Here is a 19,907-nt window from a genome sequence, read left to right on the forward strand (position 1 = left end):
GAGGAACTCGCTGTGTAGCCATCTCCACGTGGTGAGTTCTGGGCTGGTTTGGTGTTTGTTCGTCAATTTTTCAATCTTACCTTATGTATTTGTGTCCGTACTATTATATCTACTAAACACCAATCAGACGAAGAGCTGCACATCAGATCAGAACATTTAAAATCCTGGGGTCAAGTTAAAGTATTAGGAATCTTAACCAATTTTTTATACATACTTAAAATAACGGTATATATTTAAAAAAGTAACACTTTTCGGACCCGCAGGTCCTGGTGAAATATTTTTATCTGCCTCTGTTTTGGGGAAGAAACATAGCATTATACAACTTTTGCACAGTACTGAAACTTAACTTTCTAAAAATATATTTTAATAATATTTTCATTGGTCGCTAGTTTTTTTTTTCAAAATTACTGTTCGTTCGGGCCCCTGAGGCCCGGTTAAATATTTTTTAATCCGGCTCTATTTTGGTGAGGAAACATAATATAACATTTTACAACTTTTGCATGGTACTCAATCTTAATTTTCTAAAAAAAAAATCGGCCGTTTTCGGCCCACCCTATTGGGCATCCCCCACCTCATTACAAATGTCGGACATCGTAGGCTGGGCAGACTGGTAAACCAGGACAAGCAGCGAACTGTGGCGGTACAAACATCGTACTGTGCAAAGTATAAGTGTGTCTGAACACACAGTGCACCGAACACTCCTAAGGATGAGCCTCCGCAGCCGACGACACATCCACGTGCGAATGTTACCACGACATCGGCAACTACGACTGAAATGAACACCTGACCATCGCCACTGAACCTTGGCAGAGCGTTGCATTGTCTGATGACTCCCGATAACTTCTTCATCATGACGATGGGAGGGTGCGAATTCGTCGTGTTCCAAAGGAACAGATCTTTGACATCTGTACTGAGGGACGGAGACAAGCTGGCTGCGGCTTAATTATGCTCTCAGGAACATTCACGTAAGTATCCGTGTATCTAGTGGATCTCGTGCAAGGTACCATGACGGTCGAGGCGTATCGCACACTGCTTGCAGACTATGTACACCCCTTCATGACGACCATGTTTTCCAACGGTAGTGCCATTTTTCGACAAGATAATGCACCATGTCACAAAGCCAGAAGTGTGATGGAGTGGTTCGGGGAACACAGGGGCGATTCCAAGTGATCTGCTGGCCCCCAATTTGCCGGATCTGAACCAAATCGAACACGTCTGGGGTGTGATTGAACGTGTGTGTCTGGAATGTGTGTTAGAGCTCATCGCCGCATCCCCGGAATTTACGGGAATTAGGTGACCTGTGTGTGTACATGTGGTGCCAACTCTCTCCAGTGATCTACCAAGGATCATTGCGTCCATGCGAAAACGCCTCGCCGTTGTTATCTGTGTCAAAGGGGGACATACTGACAATTAGGTAGGGGTCATAATGTTCTGGTTGATGTGTGCGTATATTTTAACTCCTAAATTTTTCTCGACTCGAATTTAGAGACGTCATGTCTCGAAATTCGAGTCGAGTCGAGACGAAAACCGTCAAGTCGAGACACGAGTCGAGAAAGAAACATATTTTCGAGTAGAGACACAAGTCGAGACAACATCTTCTAGAGACGATTCGAGACAGACTTAAATCTCGACTCGACTCTACTCATGCGCATCTCTACTTACTAGTAACCTATATGAGCGTATGTAAGTAATAAGATGACAGGTGCTACTAGCACTGTATCTACATAAAAATGGTACAGTGAGTGAACTATTTCATAAGTAGAAAGGCACGACGAGTAGAGGCGACGGGTGAGTTAAGGATAAGTTAAGTATGACCTATTTTCACCACTTGTACAACATTCTAACATATTTTGGAATACTGGAAAAGCTAGTGCATTATTTAAGATATGTTTAACACTCGAAAAGTCGCGCTGCCGAAGGAAATCGAGTAGTCAAAAGGACCGCATGAACATAATGTGTTGCAAATATCATTTGAACATTTTTCCTTGTATTAGAAAGATAATTTTGTATGTTTTTGATTAGAAGGGAAAATATATTTATTATATATATGTATATATATATGTTCTACAGTAATACTTATTAGAGAAACCTACAATAACACATCTACTGTTTTCTATTCTTATTTGGAGTAAAATATAATTTTCTTTGTTACATATCTCTTAAGATAGATAACTACACACTGCTTTTATTGAAACTTCGAATCCTGATGTCTTTTGTTTCTGTAAGCAAATACAATATTTCTTTCTTTATAATAATACGATTGGAAGTCAACTCTATTTCATGTAAAATTACAAATACAATAGAAAATTAGTAAAGTAAATACTATATAAACATAACAATAAAACAAAAGTTCACAGCGTATTTTACATTCAATTAGAGCTCACTCGTAGCTAATAGGTTAGCATTCGCGTCTTTGGCGTGGGACTTCAGGATTCGATTCTCGGTGGGAGCTCATGTGGTTCTGCCACGTTAAGCAGTAACTCCACGTCTCATATAGTCTCGATGCTGAAAGGGAGATAAATTGAAATCAAATCAAATCAAATTTACATTGAATTATACTACGGTCCTATTATGTTGAAACTTCACCTTTGTACAGCACTACATTGACTTTTTAAGTTATCTACGATTCTACACTTTTATGCACTTCATCATCGCTTATTTCGGCCTGTGCTGCTCTGACAATATTCGGAGAATCGCTGATCATTTCTGGGTTGAAGGTCTTCAAACTCACTTGCACTTTCGTATTTACTCACTTCTACATTATATTTTTTTTGGCTATGATCTTCCTCAGATCCTTCCAAGACCTTCCACGAGATCATCTTGGCTGATTTATCCGAACAGTCCTTTCCTAACATTTCCCTCTTTCTTTTAGGTTGTTCATTCCAAGTTTCCTCTTTTTCACACTTAGTTTCAGTTTGTTAACTCTGTCCACCCCTCTTCTGTCAACTAAAAAAATATTTATGTTTATAAAGCTTAAAATATCTCCAAAGCAAAAGGTACGTACGAATCGAAGCAATGGCAAAAACAATACACGTTTAGTAGTGTTTAAACAACTACTAATAGTTACACTAAACAATGGATAATGGAGTAATTGAGTAGGAACATTCGGGAAGGTATGGGGGAAGATTAGCTGGACGGTGGAGTCTGTCTGACAAACAGGGTGCACACACGATAAAAAAATAATTTTTCTGTGGTTGTTATGACCGCGGCGCGACTACTCGAAAGTTAAACGAATCGCAAAGTCAAGACCGGGTAAGAAAATTTTTGTTCACGAACTTTCAAGTCGAGAATGGCCTGAAACAAGGAGATGAGTTGTCGCCATTATTATTCAATTTTGTCCTGGAGTACGCTATAAGGAATATCAAAGATAGCAACCAGAGCCTAGAGTTGAATGGCATTCATCAGGTTATGGTGTATGCTGATGATCTAAATTTAATAGGAGATGACAGGAGAACAATAGAAAGAAATGCAAAGACAATATTAAATGCTTGCAGGGACATACTGTAGGTTAAGAAGTAAATGCAGAGAAAAATGACAGAGGGAATGCCATGGAAGTTCATGGGGATCGTAATAAGGCAAATTATGGATGCGTTAAAATATCGAATGATACTTTTGATAAAGTGGACACTGCCAAATATCTAAGATCAATATTAACAGACGAGAACCATATTCACGAAGAAATTAAACGTTGACTAAAAGCAGGGAATTTGAGTTATTATCCAGTTCAAAATCTCTTGTCGTCGCAAATTCTGTCGAGGTTCGGTATGGTTGCTAATCATAGTCATAGGGTCGCTAATCTACCCTTATTCTGAGGGTAGAACGTAGACTGAAAGTATTTGAGAACAAGATTCTGAGACGAATATTCGGACCCAAGAGGAACGGGAATGGGGAATGGCAGAAACTTGATAACCAGGAACTGCCTAATTTATACCGTTTATCAGTTAGGGTCATCAAGACTAGGAGGCTCAGGTCAGAAGGTCCTGTAGCCGGAATGGAAGAAAGTAGGAACATTTTCAGTTTTAACTGGATGACCAAGCGGAAAACGACCATTAAGAAAGACCTTAGCACAGATGGGAGGACAATATTAAGATGGATCTTGCAGAAATAGGAATACAAAGTAGAAACTGGATCCAATTCGCTAAGGACAGAAGTCAATTGAGGGCTTTTGTGAACCATTGAACCTTCGGGTTCCACAAACCATAGAGTAGTTTGTTATTGCTTGGGACCGAAAATATGAGTTTTGGACTCTTGCACTTAGATTGAGAGCGGAAGTGACGAAATCACTTTACTAATCCATTGTCTTGCAAAGTGGAGAATTGGAAGGTGGATAGTTGTATCATGTTGACTTGAATGAGGCCATCAAGCCGAGCTGACTTTACGTACTTTTAAAGGGAATATACCGGTACTTAACAAAGTGAAATGGGGAAGCTATATTGCTTATGGTCGTTTTAGTGAGGTTATTACAGGAATGATGGTTGCCACATATATGGCAGGCCTAAATTGCTTACGATGATAAAAACTGTGAAAATATTTAATACAACTTTTCTTCAAGTATATGGATAAGAGTAGGCCGGCGTTCTATCTTATTCATCTTTGACTTCACCGGCGCCCCTTAATCTCGGTGCCAAATGCGGTTACATCTTTTCTATGACCCTTACGCCGGCCCTGAGGATGGTTTGACAGAAAACCTGTTGAAAAGAATAATAAAGCGAAGCCATTCGAATACGATTAACATTTTCTAAAGCTTCATATCTATGGTGAAAACAGAAAGGAGAAACATTTTGTCAGTTCCATATAGAATAAAATAATATTCATAATGGAGCATCATGTATTTCTCATTTGTTTTTCTTAACTTTCTTTTTCTCTCAATTCGCCTTTCTTAGTCTCTCCGAAAGGTGGCTCCACAAGCGTTGATGGAGGAGCTTCCCATCCTTCAATAGGTGATCCAGCGACCATCAGAAGATCAGTTGGTAGCGAACTTCGGTGGTAAAGAGGCTGAGTGACACTAGCATCGCTGACGCAAAGAGTGAAAACAGATCCTTTGGTAAAACGAAATGCTCACGAAACCCGGTTTTATTAGGATTTTACTAAGTTTGTGCCTACGTCATTAAGAATATGTGAAACTTATTTTGAATTTAAGCTTCTTCTAAAGTCGAGAAAAAGAAAGAAAGAAAATAATGTTTAAATGTATACAGTAATGTGTAATTTGGATTATGTATTTACAGTGTAAACGAGTTTGTGAGTGAAGGGATACGTACACACTGGACTCACTATCTAGAGAGCAACAGTTTTAAAAACTTCTCATGGCAGGCAGACACGCTGCTTGATATCAAGAGGAGAAGCACAAGTGACAGCTGTTTCCATGTATTCTGTACCTAGTCCGTGAAAATTCTTTCTGAGTTCTGTGTTTTGACGGCGCGTGTGTTATCTTGTGCGACATTCATATATTAATATTTAATGAAGTTGTCAAGTTAAAGAAGAAAGTTTGTGGCCACCTATCACAGTGTGTTTGAAGCGTATGATAATGTTATCTGTTTCTTCTTATATTTAGTGGTTTTTAAGTTTATATTGGAAATGAGCGCCAACCGCATTATCTCCTTAGAAGAAGTGAGAACATTTTTTTCCGGTAAGTAAGTACATAAATAATTATTACTATTAGATACAACACTAATAATAATAATAATAATAATAATAATAATAATAATAATAATAATAATAATAATAATAATAATAATAATAATAATAATAATAAACTTTATTTTTGCGTGCTGAGAACAGCTAAATTACATAAAAAATACAGCACTTTGTCTTATTCTACATTATTTTAGCAATGAATATATAGTACAAGTGATAAAATTATGATTACATCTATAACAAATTATTAATAATAAAAACACTGACTGTGTAGTGTAGTCAATTATTAAAACAAAGAAGTGTCAAAAATTAAAAGTGAACAAATAAAAACTACTAAATTATATTTAAAATTCTAAAATAAAGTCATATTTTAAAATATGCATTCATTGTAACTTTTTTTTAAATCTACAGATTAAAATATGTTTTCTATTATGCGGTTGCAATAAAATTTTTGCCCTTGTACCGTATGTTGGAACTTTAAAATCAACATTTAAAAAAATATATAGTCTGAGGTACATTTGTTGTCAAGTAACTTTTCTACAAACACAGATTCAGTCAATTTTCTCCTGTCAGCCAGTCGTTCCAAATTAAAATATGTTATCCAATATTCATACATGCTAGAATAATAGTCAAGTCCTAACTTAAAAAAAGTATTCTAATATAACACTATTGCACTATCTCGAGTTTGTTTACGAGAGTTTTTGTTAGGCTGTTCCAAGTCACTGATGCATATTCTAGTTTCGACCTTACCAGTAATTTATTAAGAGTTCATATGTATTTGATTGACAGAAAGCAGGTCGTTGATTAAACAGGTAACCAATTATTTTTCTTGCTTCATTACATACATTTTGTATATGATCACCAAAGCGTAGTGACCTGTCAAATGTTACTCTTAAATCCATTATTGTGTCAACTTTCTGTATTACAATACCTTGTATTTCGTATTGACTTACATAGTATTGCGATTTGTTACTGTAGGTCATGCACTTAGTTTTCAGACAAGTGATACTCATACCGTTATCCTTGCACCACATAATGATTCTATTTAAGTCATCTTGTAGCATGTCGTTGTTATCAATACAACTACACTGAAAAGCTTAATGTCATCAGCATAAAGTAAAACACTGGAATAATTTAAGACTGTTGGTAAATCATTAATAAAAATAGAGAAAAGTAATGAGCCCAGAGGGGATCCTTGAGGAACACCGTAACTAATACTGGCTGAATCTAACATGACATTCCAATTTTAATTTGGTATGTTCTAGCAGTCAAATAGCTTTCAAAAAAAAAATAGATACAATGGTTTACACCTGTATTTGACAGTGTTTTTAATAGTAATCTATGGTCAACTGAATCAAATGCTTTGCTCATGTCAATGTATATGACATCAGTTTGTGATCTACTTTTCATTGCATATTAGATAAAATCTGTTGTTTCACAGAGATTGGTTACAACTGATTTTCCTTTATAAAAGCCATGTTGTGATTTTTGCAATATATTTTTACATTAAAAAACAAGTGTTTGTGAACGATGGCTTCATAAATTTTAGAGAATATGTTCAATAAGGTTACCGGCCTGTAGTTGTTTGGATTTAACTTATCATTATTCTTGTAAACCGGTACCACATGTACATGTTTCCATGTAGATGGGGATGACCCTGTCCGTAATGAGGTATTGTATATTTTTGACAAGACTGGAGCTATTTCTTTCGAACACGCTTTGAGGATATAATTTGGAAAGCTCCTAGGTCCTGAAGATGCTAATGGCCGAAGTTTACCTATTACTTCAGTAACATCATTTTCACATACTACTGGAATCGTTATATTGTTGCTGTTCAAATTACTAACTACAGCACAATCTAGGACATTATTAAAGTTATTGTAAAATACATCTTTAAAAACTTCAGCAATTTGCTTTACTCCTGTAATGGTGGTACAATTGAACCAAATTCTGTTTGGTACACTTTTGTCTTGAGACTTTTTAAAGTTATTCCAAAAATACACTTTGTTGGTACAAATACTATTTTCCAACTGCTGAAAATAACATTTTTAAGTTTATTGTACATTCTTTTAACATTTTTTCTTAAAACCGAAAATATTTCATAAACGACTAAATTACCAGATTTCTTAAATTTTACAAAATATTTTGCTTTTTATTGATTTAATGGCTTTAACTCTTTAGTATTCCAAGGAGATTTGTATTTCCTCTTTTGCATAATACGCTTATTTGGTACATTTGCTTTCAATATATTTTCCAAACAATCATGCAATAATACCGTACTCCTATCTACATTTCCTGAAAACCTATCTACTTTCATCTCATTTATAATAATAATAATAATAATAATAATAATAATAATAATAATAATAATACAGATTATTATTATTAGTGGTAATAGTAGTAGTAATAGCAACAGCAATAATAGTAGTAATGAGTTAAGCGCCTTTTGGGAAGAGCTTATCTTAATTTACTATTAGAATTAAAAGAAAATTAGTTTGACGTATCTCAAGCACAAAACGATGTCTCTAAGTTGACTGATTCTTCCCAACAAGAAAAGGAAAAATGTCAGATTAAGCATGTAAAGGGATATGTAGGTGCAAAAGCTTATTACATAACTTATTGTCAAAAAAGATGCAAATTAATTAATGAAATAAATAAATAAAATTAAGAAAATAAAAAGTCATTTTCGGAGAGTACCAATCTCAAATTTTAAGAGAAGGACATCTTTTTCCTTTCTTTTTTTTATTTCGAAGTCAAGGGCAGTGACGACGCCAGCTTTAAGTTCTTAGGGGGGCAAAGGAGAAGCAGATACACTTTCGAGGGGGCGGCTATTTGCCATACCAAAAATAACATATTTATTACTTTGACTTATTTTACATTGCATTGTGTATTTCGTTGCTGTTTTTATGTTAGATCTATATGATTATAAATTAAACTTATTTCAAATAAAATGTGTAACTAACAAGTAAGTAACGTCTGCACATGAAATGTTTTTCAATGAACCTTTTGAAGCCTGAACATAAATTGAATTAGTTTCGCGTATGTTACAGGTAACACATTCGTCTAGTACTATTTATATGCTACGTATCTCTCTCTCTCTTTCTCTCTATGCGGTGGCTCAGTGGTAGAGCGTTCACCTCCAGTGTTTGGGGTCCCTGGTTCGATCCCAGCTCGAGCCGTGTGGAGTTTGTGGTGGAATAACACCGAGCTCGTGGGTTTACTCGGGGTTCTCCCACTTTCTTCATTCCACCATTTCTCTCATCATCACCGTCTCATTTAGCCTAACCGGGATAAACGTGGGACGTTAAACTTAAAGATTTCATTTCATTTTTTCTTTTCCATTCTAACCATGCCCTATATGAGAAAGAAGCTGCTCTCTTGTTGCAATCTGTGTGTGTTCATTCCCTTTATAGCAATGCCGAAGTGCGACTAGAGGTTGTTCGAGACCATTGTTAACGGCTCCTACGCCCATTCCTTTAGCAACCTCTCTTAGTTCCCCTCGGCTTAGACGCAATGAAGATTGGTGTTAGGTATAGAAAGAGAAAAGGGTAAGAAACTCAAGGGGTTCAGGGAAAGAGAAAAGAAGGATATAAAGATATAAAAAGCCCACTCCTATAAAAGCAATAAAAGAACAAGAAGATGCCCTAATATATAAAAGTAACCAAGAAAGATCTGTCGCTTTTTCACTCCCACCTTCGAACATCGATCGGTATGTCACCTAAGACGTACACGTACCTGGAAGATCAAAAATAGTCCCCAATAGCATCGATGACCTTCTGCCAACGTTCTGGAAGGCCATAGATTCTATCGCGGTAAAACGCGGTGGGCCGTGAAGCGAAGAAGGTATCAAGTGCATTTTGCACCTCTACTAGGAGATTTCAACTGGTGTCCTCTAAGGTGATTATCCTAGGAATGAAACATGTGACAATCGGACGTTGCAATGTCCGTGGAGTATGGCGGATGGTAATAGTGTTTCCCATTCAAGGCGTACAATGGTGTCCCGGGTGATCCTAGCAACGTGGGGCTTAGCGTTGTCCTGTAACAGGAGGACTTCTTTGCGATTCAGAAGTGTTGGCTCCAGAGTTTTGAGTTTTTCTTGAACACGGCTGAACTGCTGACAGTACACAGTTGTATTGATGCTCTGACAAGCTGATAGCAGTTAACGATACACGATATCGCTAGCAGTCCACCAAGCATACATGAGGACCTTCTGGTGCAGTGCTGGTTTCGGCTGTTTTGGAACCGGTTCATGGGATGATAGCCAATGATGACAGTGACGTGAAACTTCGTTCCCAATTCTTATCACATGTCAACACCCTGTCTAGAAATGACTTCCTCAGACGAGACAGCAAAGAAACACAGGTGTCTGCTCGCGTTGCCTTCTGGCCAGGAGTCAAATCATGTGGGACCCATCGACCCAACTTGCAGTGTTTCCCAAGTTGATGGAGGTGCTGTCGAATTGTAGTCCCAATTCCTCACATGTCTGGTCACTGTTTGCCTCAATTGCTGTCTGAAGATCTTCATTTTATTCAGTGTTTGGCTTTTGGCAGGTGGTACGTCTTCGAGTGTTTCGTCACCGTCCTTAAACTTGTTAAACCACCGCCGCACTGTCAGCGTAGTCACAAAACCTTCACCAAAAACCTGACATATCTTCCGCCCTGATACAGCGGTGTTTGATCCCAGTTTGTACACGCAAAGCATACACGCCCTTACGACGCTCTATGGAGATCCCATGTTCAGTTTGTCCTTTTGAAAGTTGACGGTATAACTGAAGTGCCACAACTAGGTAGTATCTTGGATATAGCCACACCAACAATTAGCTTTCGCCTTAAGTCCATTCGCTCTCAACTCACGGTGTGAGGACCAATTGAATATAGTCCTCATCAAAAAGCGACATAACCTTCTTGGTTATCATTATAGATTGAAAATATTTTTCTACCCACGAAAATATGAATAAGATACTAATAAAGTACAAAGTAGATTTAGAAATATTCAGCTCAGGACTATCTAGTCTAGTCCAAAAAACGAAGAAAAGGAAAAGAACTCTATAATAAAATGATTATCTTTAAAAATAATCTATTCAAGTTATCGACTTCCAAAGAAAAGCAATCATCTATCAATAAGAAACTAAAAGCTGTAAGCTCTGACTCTTTCATTTTCACATTTGTGTAATCATTTATGGATGAACAGTAAAACAACCTTTAAATTATTAATTTAAGAATCAGGCCTACGTTTTACGTTAATATTTTATTTCCTTTAAAATTGTATGTTTGCATAGTATACACCGTTAATTCTTGATTTAGTTTCTCTATTTTTCCTTTTTTTTTTTTTTTTTTTTTTTGAAAACTACAGTGCAATACATATCGAACATTCATAAAATACTAGCCTGTACTAAGCGGTCAGAAAATAGAAGGTTTTGATATCAAAAGTGTGTTATTTATTTAATTAATTATAATTGAATAAATAATATTCTCGGCATTGCCGACATCTACTACCTTAAGCTCGTCACGTGTTTGAGATTACATCCTTCGGCTAGCATACTATCCGGGGAAGTTGGGAAGGAAACTTAAATACCATCCCTGTATGTTAAGTACCATCCCAGCGTTTGCCTAGTGTAAAGGAAGAAAAACATCATGTAGGATGGCTGGTATGAAAAAAAAAATTGCTCTGACACCTTTTTCGACCGGATAAATTTTGTACATAAATTAACAAAAAGAAGCAAGAACATTTCAAGATGAAACTACAATTTTCCTTGAAGGAAAAGACGACACGGGAATCAGAGAAAACTTTACAATACGAGACAAGTTCTAAGGATTCCTCGTCTCCAGGTAACGCTACTACCTCCAGCCGTATTCGAAAGAAAATGTTCGAACAATCGTTTGACATATGTCTATGTATATCGGAGAGTGAGTGTGACTAATCTAATATAAATAAAATAAAGAGTTTGTTTCTCTGTATGTCTGTCTGTCCGTCTTTGTGCGGCCTGCAGACCAGACGAGTGGACCGAGAATTACCAAATTTGGATCACGGGTACCTTGATTCAGACCCCAGATCAAGACGAAGCGTCTTTTTCAAATTTTGAACCAGGGGAGGGCGTATACCGGGACATGTAAAAGTAGTAGAAAATAACCGATACTAGTGTCGAATTCCAAGTTTTTGCGGTCACTGAGATCAACGGTGAAACTCCGATCGCATTAACTTCGAAATTCACCCCATTCGGCTGCGGGCCGGGAGTTAAGGGGATGGATACCGAGACATGTAAAAATAATTCAAAATGACCCTTATTAGTGTCAAATCCATAGTTTTCGCGGTCACTGAGATCAATAGTGACACTTTCATTAGCGATGACTTTTAGAATTAGCTACCAATGTATGCGTGCCGGGATTCACCTGCCCGGGGTATGGTTTACCAACACGTCTAAAAATAATACAAAATAGCCGATGTTAGTGTCAAATCGATAGATTTCGCAGTCGCTGAGATCAATGGTGATACTTCCACAGGCGTTGACTTCCAAATACAGCCCGCATGCGAAGAATGGGTATTTCAGCTAGTTATTAAATATATTGTAATGGGATAACGTTTCGTTGTATATATTTTTTCTTTCTCTTTTTTTCGCCCAGAAAAGCACAATCCCAGGACTTTCTATATTGTATATGGAATCGTTAAATATGTTATATGTTTGTTTGTACTCTTTCTTCCACCAATTAAAAAAATAAATCTCGTCGTTCAAAGTGTAGAGCGATTATGAGCGAATAAGAGTTGTCTAATAAGAAGAATACCAAACCAATTACTTACAGGTGACTCCCACATAAGGGGAGGAAGTTGCGACGGTTTATCATCGCAAATGGGTTGTATTATGAAGTGGGTCAATCCAATACAACTATCATGATTTATCTTAGTAAATTTACTACTAATATTAAAAATTGGTGTAGTCTGTTGTCTTTTCATCACACGAAAACGGCTGATAGTGAATTTACGAACATAATTAAAACTTCCTTTTTCTTCTAATTTTGTTTCCCATTTTGTATTCATAAAATGATCAAAATGAGAAGGCGCTTCAACTGTTCAAAATGCATTCTTGAATATAGCACTTAGATCAATCTCGAATTGTATCTTCATCATTTCACATGTATATAAATTTGTCCTAAGGGAAAGAAATGGTATGAAGCATCAGTGGTCGGCTATGTGAGTTTGCATAACATCGTATGTGTCTGTTCATGGACTTTGTTTCTAGATCTCATTCCCTCCCACGTTCGCATTCCACAAATTATTTCATAATAAATCACCTTCATTAATCAACAGTTTCCTTTAGCCAATACGGAATTTTATATACGATTCTGTTTATATTTCATACATCAATACTTCATTCAAAATCATATATACTGTGGTATATGTCATTTCTCCGGAAAAAATCCGCAAGGGAAGATCTTCTTCTTGAGAGTGAGTGTTCTTTGAAAGATTTTCTAAAAAATTACAAAGGACTTTCTTCATATTTCATAAACAAACACTTGATTAATAACCATATAATGTTGCATTAATGACTTTTTTATGAAAATATCCGCAATAGGTAATTTACCCTTGATTGTAAGTTTTCTTTTTTACAATTTTCTTAAATATTATTTATAGGATGTTTTTGATATTTTACAAATAAATATTACATTAGTAACGCTATTATATGACCTAAGTCATTTCGCAATAAAAAGTTCCACAAGAAGTTGTTTACGATTGGGGATAATTTTTCTTCGGACGAAATTCTTGAAAACCGTCTTATAATTGTGCTTGTATTTCACAAACTACTTTAGTTTAAGAAATTGGAGCTAGAAGATTTAGTGTGGTGGCCCGTACTTACCAGTTAGAGACAAATAAGTAAAATTTAGAAAAATAATCGATCGCAAGTTGAATTGAACCAAGTTGGATATAGTCGATGCAAAAGAAAAGGAATATCGCTTTCCTTAGTTAATCTCTTTAAAGGTCATTAAATAATTTCTGATAAAAAGATTAAGGGAGCCGAAGAAGAAGAATACAAGTTAAAGACGATTGAACAATGAGAAAGGGAAGAAGAAAAAGGGGGAATGTGACATGTTTTACTAAATCAGGATTAATTATGACTGTTAACTTGTTTCAAATTTCCCTTTCATTTCATATTTCACGCCATATTACTTGCTCCCTTCTGTATTTTACAAGTTGTCGCTCCGTTAACAAGAGACATCGTTAACAAAATAACATATTGCTGTGGTAGGATCCCTTCAAAATTAAGAAAGAAGAAATACTCTTATTACCAGCCGATGGTAATACTACCAACATTTCATTAACATTTAGTAATATGGATGTTTTTATATACTTAATATATAATATTTTGTATGTTCAAACATGGACATTTACTATTTATGCATGATAGAGAGATATCTATCTTATATTAGTTCATCTTCATGTCATAGTAAAGTTAAAATATAAGGATCTACTTTGTTGACACTATAGAAGGTCAGAATGCTCTTATGATCCCGTATTAAATAACTTATTAACTGAGGTAATTCATCTTATTTATACTATATAGTAGTGAATTCTCAAAAAAGATCTATTTACAATATTTTACTATATTAACATATTTCGAAAGGCCTATACAACCTTTATGGGTCTATTTAAAATCCACTAAAAGCAAAGCTTCGTTACTAAAGGAAGCAGGTACTCAGATAACTTCTTATAAAGATGTTGCGTTTAAGATATCATGAATCGACTCCATGGACCGTAACGAAGTCTTGGATGAACTAATCTCAGACTTTCAAAAACTGGTTTCCTTAGTACATCACAGCGCTTATCAGTAGCTTCTATTTAACTAGTGAATATGGCGAAAACATGTCTTTATACATCCTGGATTTTATCTATATACGCAGAAGAATAGTCCATTAAGAGAATCAAGGAAATATTCGAAACATATTCCATCTTACTAAATAAAGAATGAACATTTCCAGAAACCTATGAAAACCAACCTTTGCATTTAGTGTTTTAAAAAAGAACAATGAAATGATTTCTGTGATAATAATAATAATAATTGAGCTGAGCGAAGCGAAGCTCTTATACTCGGGTTAGCCGTTTGGTTGTCCGCGAACTCCTCCTAGACCGTTTGGCCGATCTCATAATAATAATAATAATAATAATAATAATAATAATAATAATAATAATAATAATAATAATAATAATAATAATAATAATAATAATAGTAATAATAATAATAATAATAATAATAATAATAATAATAATAATAATAATAATAATAATAATAATAATAATAATAATAATAATAATAATAATAATAATAATGCAAAGATGCAGAACATTTAGATAATTGTGTAGTCTCCACACCTCCTATGCAGAAAGGTGGAAATAGAATTTGATCTGCAAACTTCACGTGAATATTTGAAACAATTGTAGAAAATCAGTATCAGTTAGCCTACTACACGTAATTTAAGATTATTTAATTAATTAACATCTAGCATTTAACATGTCTAAATACCAGGTTCGTAAGTTTTAAATTTAAATTAGAAGACACTAGAATATTCTTACTTATGTCAAAACAATTGGAAGCTTTCTTAAGTAATACTTTAAATGTAGTACCTAGATAGATACATGTTGAAATGTCTGTAAATACTGAACGTATTGGGTAAAATTTTTTAGACTCCATATATCGTATTTCTTAATGCATATAGCGGCCAAATTTCCTCATTGCTTGACTCAATATAAAGATGGTATGCTCGAACGTGAATAAAATTTTCAATACGTGTATTAAAAATAGTTTCATTCGAATATCATTTACTGTTGTTATTTTTCAAACTATATTTCCAGTCTCTTTGTGATGCGATATCTTAAGAATAAGGAAATAGTGACGTTTTCAAAACGTAGTTAGAATGGAAAAATAATTGTTGCTTAACAAAAAACATGGCCTGTACGTGAATATAATATTGTAATAATGAATGAAAAAATAATTACTTTCAAAGTTTCATTTAGAAATATCTAAATTGCAATTTTTATTCCTTAATATAGATAACTCTTGATTTTCTTTATTTTATTGAAATAGTAATATTCAGGATGCCAAAGGGGAAAAATGATCAAAAAACTCAAATTGAGAAATGGCCGTTTCTTCTATCTAATTTTTACCAGTGGCGGTCTTAAATTAACGCGATTGATTCGATGAGTCACACAATTTCTGAATAGAATGAAGTTGTTTACACATGGTTTTTGAATTGTGAAATGTTTTGAACCTCAAAAACTTGGTTTTTAGCCAATCTTTTGCCATCAAATACTCGTTACATAAAATCAACCATATTCATGTTAAAATATTACTACTTGCACGAATTATTTTTCCACTGCTTTAGTTCCAAAGGACAACTCGATCATTCCAAGTATACGATAAGAAGTTCATTTCAGACATAGCAGAACTGGGCAGTTTAAGATTTACATGCTAACGACAACAATAAGTCGTAACTTAATTTCGTAAGTTTGGTAATTCTGCAGTTTGGATTCTATTGCAAAGGCTTCAGCATCAGCATCTTAGTTGAATAAATCAGTGTTGCCAAATTAATTTTTGCTATTGCCAAATGACAATTCTAGTAAAATTGTCCTTTGCATATTGTATATAAATTTAGCCTTTCTAGCTATTTTGTCATTTGTCGATTATATATACATGGTGGACAACTTATCTGGAACATCCGTGATAGCGGAGAAACCAGAAGAGGAAGAAATGCGAAACTTTGCATGAAGCAACTATAAGGAGGTGGACATCGTTTCTTGTATTAAGCAAAATCAACGGATGAACAGTGTTTCCATCCGAGTATAAAGTTTTATTTTTTCAAACAGCACTACGTCAGATTATTACATATTTCAAATCAACATGTTAAACAAAAACTTAAAGTATAACGTTTATTATTCAGTGTTGAAAACCAAGGATGTTATAATATCACAAACATCCAAAATTTGGAAGCCTCTATTACACACACAGCACAACGGAGATAGACAAGACATTGCATATCGGAAGTACCTTAGCATTGGATACTATGGTCATGGCAAGACTTGTTTTGAATGAATAGGAATGAAGTTACAAGGGCTTGAAAATTTGTATAACACGAGAATCACATAGGGAGTAAATCTCGAAAACTTCAAAGTGGAAGATTATAGAAGTATTGTTACCATTTATTTTTCTTTTTTATTTCGTGTTTATGAGTATATCTTATGTGATCCTCTAAAACTAAACATAGGATGAAATTCTTTCCCACAATAAGTTGTTTATATAGCTTCTCTGGCTCCAACACATTAGACAGAATAAGAGGATTTGATGTCTGAGCCTTACATTGAAACATTTTTTTTTCTTTCTACATTTCTTGAAAATTCATGGAAAAACATTATATAAGCTAACCATCAAATAGAATCATACTTACTTTAAAAGTGAATTATACAAGAAGATTTTATTCCCTAACACTTTCTTATAGCCACTGGGGAAAATTCTGTTTAAAATTGCTTCTCTCCTGACCACAGAAATAAAGTACTCAAGTTTAGGAGAGAGATTTTATGGAATTATAGGAAGACATGGAGATAACCAAAGAGCAGGAAAAGAAATTCTGACCCAGTTTCGGGAAAAAATAATATTCCCATAAAACTCCATAGCTTTTATTATTATTATTCCTCTTTTACGTTAATTTTGTTAGTCTGATCAAGAAGGTTTCGTTTTAGTTACGACATCTTCGCAGCCCTCTCTCTACCTTATAGCCATCCACGTTTTTCTAATATTATTCCCCAGACACTGGGAAGCTTCTATATTACTATGGGATGTAGGAGCTAAGATTTCATTTTATTATTTTTTGTCTATGACATAGAGAGTGGAGAGCATCTGTTCAATGTTCTATTTTGTTCTACGACTGACAGTTTTATAACATGATTTATGCATTTCGAATTGTAGTACGCACTTAGCATCGAACAGCAGACTCTCTTTCGATCCCAAGCACTCAATCTAAAGACGGCTTAGAAGAACTTTTATTTTCCTCCTGATACAGTTCAAGCTCTCGAGGATCTTTATGTTGTTTCTTTGAGGGAGGAGGTCATGCAACACAGATTGAATTACTTTCCATAAGATGTCTTTCACCATATAAGTAGTCCTCCAAACGAACCGATCTTAGGAAAATGAAATTAATCCATCGGATGTTTGAAAGTAACATTTAATTATATAAAATAGAGAGAAAGAGCGTATATATTATGTTTGTCTTGGAATTAAGAAAAAAATGTTCAGATCGGTGGCCAGTAACTAGAGATGCAAGGCCTCGGAAAAAAACCGGCTTTTTGAAAAAAACCTCGGTTTTTTCTGCTTCGCTTTTTTGCTTGGGAAATTTTGGGCTTTTTTCAAAATTCTGCTTTAAATTGATAAAGCAAACTTTGTTTCGCTTCTCTATAACACAAAAAGTCATTTAATTAGTGGTTGATGCTGATAATAATATAAAACCTCGAAAATAAACCATGAATTTCGAAAAGATATTTCAAACAATTTTACTTCAACATATTTATATTATGAATTCCAAAGGATTCACCAATGTATATAATAAGATCTTTTTAACCTCCTACATACAAAAGTAAGCAGGGTTGGCAAGAACCATGGTTGTTTTTGAAAATGCCAAAAAACCGTTTTTTGGGGGATGTTTAATCCAGGCTTTTTTTGATTTAAACCAGGTTTTTTGATTTAGAGATTTTGCTTTATGTATTTATATTACATATTCACAGAAAAAAGTTTGTTTCGCCTTCGTGTTGTTATGCAACAGCGGGATTATGCTGGAAGAAGTCCCATAAGCTTAAAGATGTCCGGTCAGTAAATTTCTTAAATGGAGAAACTCCCGCCCTAGCCATGGGGAAAATCCCGTCTTACTTGAAATGTAAAACAATAAGAGGAATATCCTGTTATTGCTTTGCATGTAAAATTTAAAGGTCAACATATCAGTACGCTAAAACTGAGGTATTAAATTAAAAATTTAGTACGTAGATATAATTGAAAGTCCAATCCAAGCTAATGTTGGAAGCTATGTAGGCAATCGATAAATTTTGCCAATTTCTATCAATGTATTTAAGCGATCTTGGCTTCTTTATAAAACAACTGCCATTTAGGCATGCAGAAATATACAATTTGGTTTCGTTTCGTATATTTAGGCTTAACATCCTTACGTAATAGAGAGGTTATCAAGGAGAAGACTTTCGCTTAAAGTGACATCCGAACCGCTACTTGGTTTACGTTTGAAAGAAGGGTTGTGGTTCGACCGAGAATTGAACATGGGTCACCTTGATTAAAAAGTGAAAAGGAAATAAAACTAATGCAGATAGTTTGATATGTGGAAATGCCACCATTAAGTTCACACGATTCGCATTTTTCTTTTTTTCTTTCTTTTTTTTTTTGGTTTAAACCAGTTATTAAAAAAAAAGTTGGTGTAAACCAGCCAACCCTAAAAGTAAACACTTCTTTTTAAAAAATACACAAATAACTAGCAAAATTTTATGTATTATTTTTACTTCAAAATATTCCATACCCTCTTTTTGAAACAAAATAAAATTAAAATAAAACACAAAAGAAATACTTAGATTTATATGATACACCTAAAGGCTGCACATCTAAAGCTTTTGGTTCTGTATATTCTTGAAATTCTACAGTTAAATTTTATATAACCATCATCACGGTTTACCCAATCCTCAAGTTTTCTTAATTTTTAACAAGAGGGATTCAACATATCATTACGGAACCCCCCCCCCCTCTCCAAAAAAGTACTACGGAATATATTTAAGTTAAGCTAAATACAACTGCACAACAAACATGACTGAGTGGCTAGCTTTTGCGCTTCTATCGGTAAGTCAAGGATTCAACCCAGCATTCGACCATTCTGACAAAGCTTTTCTTCATTCCATGTGTGAATGTAGAAATAGTGCGTGTACTGTGAGTTGGCCGACTTCCTTTCTTATTGTTTTTAAATCGTTATTATTACTAATTACCAGCAGTGACGGTTTTGAGAAGGTTAGGGGGGCGGTCTTTTGGACTGAAACCTGTTCCCCAAAGTTACGGAATGTCTGTAACAAACAAACTATCTATTAGTTATGCCTGTACTCATAAACTTTAAGCTCCCGTCAAATAAAACTTACAAATGTTTAGAAAAGTAAACATTAGTAAGAAAAAAACCCTCCCAAAATACTTTTCTAAATCCGCCACTGATTCTCAGTATAAAATGATCTTTAAGGTTGTATCTGGAAGATTATTG

The 19,907-nt window shown here is 34.8% G+C and overlaps 1 protein-coding gene across 2 annotated transcripts in view; it reads left to right on the forward strand.

Annotated features, from left to right (window-relative positions):
- The first annotated feature begins 4,979 nt into the window (after window positions 1–4,979).
- Window positions 4,980–19,907, forward strand: part of LOC145672104 (ly6/PLAUR domain-containing protein 6B-like) — a 67,472-nt gene continuing 52,544 nt past the window's right edge. For both annotated transcript variants that reach the window (XM_081741373.1, XM_081741374.1), the window contains exon 1: window positions 4,980–5,626. The gene's annotated coding sequence lies outside the window, so the exon portion shown is untranslated. The remainder of the gene's footprint in view (window positions 5,627–19,907) is intronic.

Source organism: Thermobia domestica, chromosome 15 (assembly GCF_964235325.1).
Source record: "Thermobia domestica chromosome 15, izTheDome1.hap1.1, whole genome shotgun sequence".
In the NCBI taxonomy this organism is placed as follows: Eukaryota; Metazoa; Arthropoda; class Insecta; order Zygentoma; family Lepismatidae; genus Thermobia; species Thermobia domestica.